A 10,991-nucleotide genomic window follows, 5' to 3' on the forward strand; every position below is an offset into this window, starting at 1 on the left:
ATATGCAACCATTATAAAAACAATGCTTTGAGTAGAAAGATAATCCTTCCCAAGTGTTAACGAATGCGCACGAGATAAGACATGTCTCGAGAAAGAGACAAGACGCGCTTTGTGACATCCAAGATAATACGAGGCAAATGTTTTGGACACGAGATAGCTTGTAAAATGTCTCGTCTTGTCTGGAATGTCTCGAAAACAAAAGTCTAAGTTTTAAAATTATTTTTCAAGATCTATTCTCTCAGAAGTAGTTCTCTGCCTTAAAATTAATAACGACATTTGTGATTTAAAAAAAGATAAACAATGCCTAAAGTTAATAGTTAACTTTTCGAAAAGAAGCTTCATTAAGGGTGAACCTGAAAGGTGTCCACAAACTTCGGGAGGTGATTCGTGACATCAAAAGGAGACAAATGGTCCTCTTGCAGTTTTCGAATTCAGCTTCGTTGTCGAGATACAGGGTTGCCAACTGGTCGTATTTGAGAAACTCACTGGGAATAAATTCAAGTCCAAGAATAAACTACTACTCATATATTTTTCAGGTCAATTGACTTATACCATGTTGTAAGGTCAAATATTTATTTATGAAGTGTGTACAAAATTCGCCAGGGTCTTTTCTGAGAAAATCGTCGAGAAAAAGTCACCTCCAAGAATAAACTACCCCTCGTAAATTTTTCTAAGAGAAATATCTGATACTGCAATATAGGGTTGTTAATTAAATATTGATTAATGAAAAATAAACAAAATTGTTAAAACCATTTTTGAGAAAATAGCGTTTTTCGATTTTCGGCTGTTTGTAAACCACAATTATTTTAGGTGGTAGGAAAAAATGGAAAAGCTCCTGTAAGAATACTAAGTAAACCCTAAGTAAAATTTGGTGTAGATAGGTTGAACGGTATGGCCTCTAGGCGAGTGCATATAAAAGTGTGCCGAACGGACGGACCGGAAGGACGGGTGTCGAAAAGTCACATTTTCGGTATGTAGACGCCATGAAACATGTAAATCCGTTGAAATCTGAATTTGATATTATTTTCACAATCACTATATTTTCTTCTCTCTTTTGTCGCTCGAAAAAGAAAAGCCTGAGTTTACCACAAAAAGCTAGGGAGTTTCTCAAAAAATATTCAATTACAGGGCCACCGCACTAAACTTTTTCAATTCAATTTCTTAACTGTGTTAGGCCGCAGTTGTTACTGAAGTGTGTAATTGGATAATACGAATAAAATTATCGTATTATTCAAATAAATCGAATGTCAGATTATCGAATAAAAAACTTCGATTGAAGAAAATCCATACTACAAAACTAACTCACACTTTGAGCACATTTTCATTAGACATATAATAGACCAATTAATACAATCATTGTTTATGAAATATGAAAAAAATCAAATGAGTCACTTTGGGAAAGTCGTTCAAAAAGAACACGTCAGGAGTAACCTACCTCTTGTGAATTGTTTCGAACAATGAGTTAAGATATACTTTTGGTTATTAATGAAATATTTATTTGCGAAATTTGAACAAAATCGCCTGTCGTTCGAGAAAATTGTCGGGGAAAAAACCTTGACCCCAAAAATAAACTATCCGTTGTAATTGTTTTTCATAGAAATGACTTATACTAAAATATAGGGTTATTAATGAAATACTTATTTATGAATTATCAATAAAATTGTCCGAGTAATTTTTGAGAAAATCGTGAGGGAAAAATAACTCCCCGAATAAACTATCTCTTGAGGATTCTTTCAGGGTAAGCGAGTTATTTCATATTACTAGGTTTTTAATGAAATATTTATTTCTGAGTACGAACAAAATTGCTTGACTCATTTTTGAGAAAACCGTGGAGGAAAAACACCCCCAAGAGTAAACTACCCCTCGCATATTTTTTCAGGACAAACGAGTTTTGCCATATTGTTCGGTTATTAACGAAATATTTATTTTTGAAATATGAATAAACTCTTTTGAGTCGTTTTTGAGAAAATCGCCCAGACAACACTCCACCAAGAATAAACTACCCCTCGCATTTTTTTTAGGACAAACGAGTTATGCCATATTGATAAGTTATTAATGAAATCTTTATTTATGAAATATGAACGAAAACATTTGAGTCCATTTTGAGAAAATCACTGAGAAAAAACTAACCCCCTTAGTATAAACTACCCCTTGTAGATTTTTCTCAGATAAATGCCTTATACCACAAAATAGGGTTGCTAATTAAATATTGATTTATAAAAAAAGAAAGAAAACAAGATCGTTAGAGCCAGTTATGAGAAAATATCTTTTTTTTTTTATTTTCATCGTACAGGAAACTACCCTTGTTTTGGGAGTAGGAGGGAAATAAAAAAAAAAAAAAACTACAGGAAATACTATGAAAATCTTTAGTTTATGAAAATCTTAAACTAAAATTTGGTGCAGATAAGTTGAACATACCGTAAATTTTTCAACTAATTTACGGTATGTTCAAGTATGGCTTCTAGGCGAGGTATGGCTTCAGGTATGGCTTCTAGGCGAGTGCACAGAAAAGTGTAGCGAACGGACGGACGAATTGATGGACATGTATCGAAAAATCACTTTTTCGGTGTTAGGGGCTATAATACGTGTAAATTCGTTGAAATCTCAAATTTGATTTTTTTTTTCGAACACCATACTTTCTTCTCTCATTTGTCACTTCAAAGTAAAAGGAACTCAGAACTACAGATAAAAGACACCTACTTTTACACATAGACATTTATTGATTTAAAACTGTTTTAGTTTGTGTCATTTCACTTCCAATTGAAAGGTTTTACAATGATTAACGGCATACCAATGACGAGACGGAAGTTTTCAGGAAGTAAATGCATTCAGAAGTCTAGACTGCATTACAGCCTGTTTTTATTTCTGCAATTGTTAACAGCTGTAATTTCGTCCAAACGCTACATGAAATAATTTTTGGTTGACGTCATTGTATTACTATTTCAGTATTGTTCTCTTCAGACTTGGTTGAAGTTTTGTCTTAACGGTTATACATTTTTTCTTTCTTATTTCATCGTTACACATAAGAACAAAATGTTATGGTGAGTGGATAGATTCGAACCTACGAACATGGAGTTTATATTCTTCCAACACTTTACCAATGGACCAAGCTTTGTCTTCACGTTAACGCCCGGTTACAGGGTTTACTATGATTTAAATAAAATGGCTGGCTGTTAGAATTCCCTGCTCACATATTTCGATAAAAAATTTTTATTGCTTCGTAGATACGTAGAGCAATCTTTAGATACACATTTTAGGAGAGTGGATTTTGGTGTATATAATAATTTCATGCCAGGTAAAAGCTAGATAAGTTTTGATAAAATGTTTCATATGTAGTTCTCAATAATAAGCTTGCTGTTCGGAGTGAAGTTCCAAGGTTCAGCATTGCCTAGCAGTTTTTGCTATTAATATCCCTTCTAACAATATTGGCAGTGGACAAACGTTAGCCCGTGTTGAAGCTTTTTGCTCCTAATTTAGTTATTTTACTTATTTAAGGAATATATTGAAAATTGTCAGCAGGCACGTATGCAGTAATTTATTTCGGGAGAAGTCCGACTTCAATATTGGGATAAATTACAATAAAATTTAAAAGATAATCCTTAAATTTATGCTAAATTTACAGAGAAGTTGGGATTTCAGAGGGGAGTCCGGACCACCTGGACCCACCCCTAAATGCGTCCTTGTTTGTCAGTAACGTTTCCTCATTTTGAAACCCCCAAAAACTTCGGATATATAAAGGAAAACGAGTTATTTTCGATAAAATATCACTTCAGAAGACGCGACAGTTTTATTGCACATGGTGGTATCCCAAGTTCACAAGGCAAGAATTCATTAATTTTGATTCTCTGTCATTGTGCTCTATCGAAAGGTTAGGTTTGTAACATATTACTCCTACGAACAAGCATGACTGGCAGATAGGAATACTGAACACAACTCCAGAGAAATGCATGCTGAACTTACGTTTATAGCTACGCTTTGGTGATTTGCCCTCAAGGTCAATCGAGTGGTAATTCAGTTCCGTCCCTGTTCTTAAGCCATGTTCGTATTACTTCGAACAGTTTTGATAATGAATAGCATGCCTCTTAATATAACAGACTTCTTTCGCGTAAGAAATCGAAACTCAGTTGGTCAGATCAACTAGTCTGTAAGAATTAGGTTGTTAGTTAGTTAGGAGCCCAGTACGAGTAAGGGTTTTTATTACTATTGTTTTTATCTTTTTTATGTGAGGAAAAATCAAATTGTGACATCGCGATATCAAATGTATTTGATTACGTAGCTTTGTCTTAGCTAAACTTTAAACATCAGTAACACGTCGAAATTATTTCACTAACCGATCACTTACTGAACATTTCAAACACGTGAAACCAGTGGCATAACATGAAGGTTAACCTCTCCTCCGCAGTCCTTAGTTATGCGTCCGTACTTTCAAGGGCGGACTAAGGGCCGGGCGACTGCCGGGGCGCCAGAGAAAGAGGGGCACCAAAACGAGCCTCAAAAAGTAAATTTTATAATGTTTTCTACTGACGTTTTTGGTTTATATTCTTGTAAAGTAGTGGCGATTATATGATCTTTTTCCATTTCACTATGGAAGAAGAGAGTTTCATAGTACTAAGGGGGCTGTATCGAAAAATTGAGAGATGGCATGTAGAATAAAGAGTGCCGGGAATTAAGTATTGTTTGTTTGTCTGCTTGAGTTTAGCGTTCCACGGTTATGCCTTAATGGGCAAGGGAGATGTGGATACTAATTATAGTGGAATCCGAACCACTTTTATCGTTCAACAGTAATCCACCGGGAATTGGACCCAGTACCACAGAAGGCAGGTGTGCTAGCCACTAGACAGGGGGGTTGGAGTTGGTATTGTTTATAGCGGGCCATATTCTTTGTGAACTTTTCCTAGGTAATGGATTTCTTTTTGAAAATGGGTTTAAAACAGGGGCGTCATTTAGGGAGGGCAGGGAGGGGCATTTGTCCCCCGTGAGTTTGAGATGTATATAGATTTTATCATTAGAATAGTAGTAAATCAGTGAAAAACCCCAAATTTTACTTATATCAAGAGGTCTTGCCCCCCTCCCCAAAGCAAAATCTGAAATGACGCTCCTGGTTTAAACTATTAAAAACACTATGATAAAATGTAAAATATAGGCAACTACTAGGGGAAGGGCGCCAAAAAGTCACTTTGCCCGTGTGAAAATTTGGCCTGCTCCGCCCCTGCGTACTTTCTGTATATTTTTTGGCCTTGCAGCTTGTGCGGTCCCCACGCCACATTGTTGCGGGGGCGCTATTTACGCCTACCCTTCGAACGTAATTCAATAACTGTTTAAGAAATTCTACCATCAGCGTGAAAACGGGAATATATTTTTCTAATAGTCCCATAGAACTTTCACTCAGAATGCCAGATGCAATTTTTCAGAGTGGGCTCTGGCTAAGTAGAAGGAAGATCTGTTTCCTAAGTAAGTTCCTTTCAGAAAGTTTGCTATTTCTTTAACAGTGATGTAAATAAATATACTTATCGTTATTAGTTCGACACCAAACCATCCTGGACAAATCCCTCTAGAACAATGATCGGCAAAAGTTATTCTGCATAATTTTATAAGCGACTCAAGGGTGAAACACTTGTTAACGAAAGCAATGTTGTGTATATACTGCCTTGTTTCTGACAAAATATAAAGTCTTTTGTAATCTTTAGACACTTTTCCTATTCTTTTTGTCACCCTTGGTTGTGTAAGGAAGCCTCGAACAAATAAAGAAGAGGTAATATTACAGATAAGGGGGGCTATAAATATATTAGGTATTTCTATTGTTACCTAACCATAACGGCCTAGGGTCGTCTTCAGTAGAATAAAAAATGCTACGTGATATTACATTCACGAAAGAGGGAAGGATGCTCTAAATATATTTCTTATTCATTTTGTCTGCCCTGCTTCTCAGAAATTATATACCTTCTGTTGGAGGGTGCTGAAAAGAGAGGAGGGGAAATAAAACGTCGTGCCCCCTCATACATTTTAAATTTTGTGACGTGGTTGCTCAAATTATTACTAAAGAAAGCACTTTAAACTAAGATGTGTAAAGTTACAACATTATGTAAGGGTGGCATATTCATTAATAATAATAGTAATAATAATAATAATAATAATAATAATAATAATAATAATAATAATAATAATAATAATAATAATAATAATAATAATAATAAATATGAATGTCTTTGGAGAGCCGAAATTATGTGAGACGAACAATGATATGTAGAGGTTTAAGATGGGTGGTCATAGAGGAGGAAAAACCAGGATTTTTCTCTCTCTGACTCTCTAACGTTAAGATTATGTGCTGAAGGTAAGAAGCATCATCATTCTACAATAGGTTGCTTTTACGTAGAATATCTATTACTTGAGCTCCCCTCCTTCGGGCAACTTTGCTTATGTAGTAAATTCAAAACAATTTCAATTTAAGACAAATATTTATAGAGAAAATTAAACATTTAATAGGGAAATCTGTTATCAAAATATCCAAACACGTAGATAGAAGACTATGTAGTGAGAAACATTGTGAAACTATAAAATTCTCCAAATTAGAATTAACATTTACTGGAAAACATTCGTTATGTATCAGTGAGCACAGGGGAAATAATTACGAAACTGTTTGCAAACAAAAATTAGAGACACTAATGCAAATGCGACGATATTTTATCTTTTTTTTTTTTTTTTTTTTTTTTTTTGTATCGTTATGAGTTTTACACATATGTTACAATTTGATTCTTTCCCAAATAAAAAATAAATAAAATAGCATTAGTGATAAAAATGACAACAGTACTTCCACGGGATTCGAACCGTCTACCTTCGGCATACAAACTCGTTGTTTTACCTAACTGAGCTATTTGCTCTCTTACGTAAGCTGAACCTGTTCTACAGTAAAGACGATTTTTCATTACGATTGGGCTAACAATTCGTCTTTTTCCATAGGTAATTTCCACTATTTGCACTATCTATACGTCAATACTTAGCATAGATTCATATATTTGGAGTTCGCTGATAATGCATATAATAAGACATACTAGAACTATTTCGTTAAAATTTTCGTTTGTAGATCTAATCCACGCTTCTCTCAATGACATAGATGTCGCTGCTTCGTGTTGAACTGCAGAATTCCCTCGCGTTCTTGAAAATTTCCCACTTTAGCAGAGTTGGTAATTCTCGAGATTTCTGTCGATTTAATGTTTTTTGCTTCTAATTTCTTTATTTTAAGCTAATATCTAACACAAATATTAAAAACGGGTTTGTTATTAACCTGTCCTGCTGGGGAAACCTTCCGAAATTTCGAACATATAAAGAAAACGGAGATATTTTCAAAAAACTTCAAAATAAAGAGACGCGTCATTTATTTTGCTCATGGTAGTACATTTGATTAGTGTCCCAGAATGGTCAGAAATATCGCTTTTTACGTCTCTTTTAAGCAAAATTTATTAATTTAAATCAACTTTTTACTTTGAAAAAGAAATCAAAATGCAAGCGTCTAGGACACTAATTTTCGCAGAAAAATATCATGTTGAATCTCTGAACTAAAGCACTTTATTGCACAATAGACGTTTATATTTTTATGTGGAACCTTTTGGTCTCCTGTGCGTATAGCACAGACTAAAAGCCTCAAAAATACGAACAGCATTAGTCTGCTCTTTCTCACTACTAAAATTACACAGTACCAGTAATCTTTAACGTTCGGTGTACATTGGTCTTCTATGGAAATTTTCCCCTTAGAAAAAGAAAAGTGAATGTCACTGCCCATAATGTCAAGCAATAGAAAAACGTTAGAAAATATGGCTTCATTCGAGCAGACGATTCTACCAAATAGAAAATTTATAAGTAAAATATGATGTGAAACATTTTCCGTGAAGGAATGAGAGTGTGAATATAAGTAATTACTGTCAGTGCGCAGAATAATAAAATGGAACTTTGAGTGATAGTGAAAGTATCGTATGTGTAAGTGTTCTCTTCCACTATCATCGTTTATGCGTATACCCCCGTCGCTGACGCGCCTACTCCCTACGGACGCACCCCCTCACTACCGCTCGGGTCACCCTGCGCACTCCTGCCCTGACTCGGTTAGATAGTATTTATGCTTTTTTAGTGGTCACCTAGCCCAAGTTGGTTCGTTTTTGTGCACTTTAGTTTTTATGTCATACGTAGTGAAGGATAAATTCCCGGGAATAAATTTTTCGTGAATATTCCCAAAATGGGAATCTTTCCGGAAATTTATGTACAATCACAAAGATAATCGCATTCTATTACTAAATTATGATTTCGAAGTTAAATTCGTTTTTTATCACAGTATATTATTACAGTTGTCTCCAGAGGATTCTTTAAAATGTATATTCTGAATGGTACGGCCTACTATGTTACTTTATTAAAATTTTATTATATTTAGAGAGTACGCATAAATGTATATTTACTTGCAATATGTTCTATGAAAGTAAATATGTGGAAAAAATTGGTATAGTAAGTCCATATATGTTTACACCGCTAAACACTTTAAATGTATATGTAAATGAATTTTCTAAACTTCACTCTACTACTGATATTATAAACATATTAAATTTTTAAATGTTATAAACAAATTACATTGGGTAACTGCCAGAAGACACATGTCCCACCATTTTATCAACATTTGCGCATAAATATTTATGTTCAAAATATTTGCAAGATACTGACTTATCTTTATAATTTTTCACGTAACATTGCCAAACATAACCTTTCTTCCTACCTATTTTGCGAAGCTTTATGCGTTAATTCACATGTAAGAGGAGTCCGGGTACCTCTTCAGAAATTCGAGTCAGAGACAGGAGACAGACCGACGTTTATTAGTAACGATGGTTCGGGCTGTATTAACTGTACAGCTCACAGGTGACGAGAAGAACCCTAAAATATGGGTAGCGGGGAAAGGTCAACGACACGCTCAAGTCCATTTTCGGTTTTTGAGGTGTGGTCTATACTTAGATGTCGTCTGCTACTCCGGGTAGTTATATGTGTGCTATTCCGTGATGTCATTTGAAACCCCCGTGCGAAAAGTGGGCGAGCCCATACCTACCTCACACTACTTCTGCTAGGGTTCTTCTCGTCATCTGTGTGCTGTACTTCACCTCTACTTCTACATAATTTCTATATTACTTTACAAACTGGTTCCTTTTCATCATTTGTAAATTAGTACTTTGCTACTTTTTAGTGCAAATGTAAATGGAACTAATTAATCATATGATTAGTTATATAAAGTACAGTCAACGAATTTTATTTTTTTAACCTCCAAATTATTTAAAGCCTAGAAGTAAATCATAATAAATGAAAATAAAGTAATTAGTCATACGGTTCTCATAATTTGGAAGATAAAGAAATGGAAATAAATTCCTTCCCAGGAATTTATATGCCAGGGAAAAAACCCGAGAATATTCCCATCTTTTATTTTCCTTCCCACCGGGAATATTCCCACTGCCCATCACTAGTCATACGTCCACACTGTATTTATACTGAGCCCCCCTAAAGTCAATCTGCTAGTAGTAATGGAGCTCTTTATTTAGTACATGCTCTGCTTGAAGAAATATAAAGCTCTAACCTAACCTGAAATGTATCAAAATTTGGTAGAACCGTCTGGTCGATTAATGCCGAAAATACACTTCACTATTCATTAATTATAGATATTTAAATGTATAACGATATTAAGCTTTTAAAGCATGTTTGGTCACATCCTAACCAGAAAACAATGAAGCTATTATGGGTCCAAACTATTCTATCCCAAAGCTAAACCGATCTTACCTCACTCTACTATATTCTATGCGGTCCTACTTACTGATGTGCAGCTTGAGCGCGTATTGCACAGTTCGCCCCTAAAATGTATACAACTGGATTTTATGGTAGACAAACGCCATGTGTGCAGACTTTCCTGAGGATTCACAGTTTCCTTCTCGTTACTCAATCATTATCGGAGCAGTTCTACTATACGGATCCACAGATCGTAAAATGTACAGAAAAATTTGTCCATTTTATGTCGAGAACAGAACCGAATCAACCCCTGCGGGGCTTCTAATCCGTGGATTCGTATAGTAAAACTGAACGTTATTATGCCTCCTTTAGCTTCGGTGAAAAATCATGGGACGTTAAAATAATAATAAAAAAAAAAAATACCATTCAATATAGACCGGACTGTAGTTACAAACACGAATAATCTATTCGGTAAAAAGGAAAAAAAATATTTTTAAACCAACTTACGGACTTTTATTTACATAATATTCTATATCCGGCGAGTGGAAACTAGATCTAGCAATTCGACAGTTGTGTCTTTAATGCTTGCCAATCACTTTCGAAAATGCCCTCCAATATTACATATAACACACTAAATATCTATATTAATAACAAATGTGCCCGAAGTTCAGAATTAAAATACGAAATTGCCTGTCAAGTGTTTGTGCAATTAGTTTGTTACTTGTTTCTATCACCGCTCGAGATCAGTGCTGCCAGGTAGATTACACAAAATCCTCCCATGTTCATAAAATAACCCCCCAGATTTCCACCGGAAACATCTCGACTTGAAAATGTGGACAAAATCTAATCACTCCTGAGAAAGATGCATACTTTACGGTATATATTTTAATTAACCCCTTCGGTCCTTGTGTCCACATTAGTGGACACAAATTGATGTATTTTTCCTGATCGTTTCGTTAAATCTGCTCCATTAATTACCGGCATACACACACGTGGACGTCTATACACCAAATAAATTTTTTATTGGTAACCTCGAATGCAAGTGGTAGTCGCCCATCATTGTTTGAGATGGTAGGTGCTATTGGAACACAGACTTTTGTAAGTCGGAAGATAAGTATTATTTTCGCCCATATATATATTATTGCTACAATCAAGATTGTTTTTGGTGATAAACAAAGTTTCATAGACTTGTTGGCGATTATTATCTTTTCTTCATTCCAGATAAACAAAAAATAATAAGTTTCTTTTTA

At 34.9% G+C, this 10,991-nt stretch overlaps 1 protein-coding gene across 1 annotated transcript in view; it reads right to left on the minus strand.

The window, feature by feature from the left end:
- nbs (nibrin) overlaps nucleotides 1-10,487 on the minus strand; it is a 52,195-nt gene extending 41,708 nt beyond the window's left edge. Inside the window, exon 1 of the mRNA XM_081765390.1 lies at nucleotides 10,249-10,487. The gene's annotated coding sequence lies outside the window, so the exon portion shown is untranslated. The remainder of the gene's footprint in view (nucleotides 1-10,248) is intronic.
- Between the last annotated feature and the right edge of the window lie 504 nt (nucleotides 10,488-10,991).

Source organism: Thermobia domestica, chromosome 7, assembly GCF_964235325.1.
Source record: "Thermobia domestica chromosome 7, izTheDome1.hap1.1, whole genome shotgun sequence".
Classification (NCBI taxonomy): Eukaryota; Metazoa; Arthropoda; class Insecta; order Zygentoma; family Lepismatidae; genus Thermobia; species Thermobia domestica.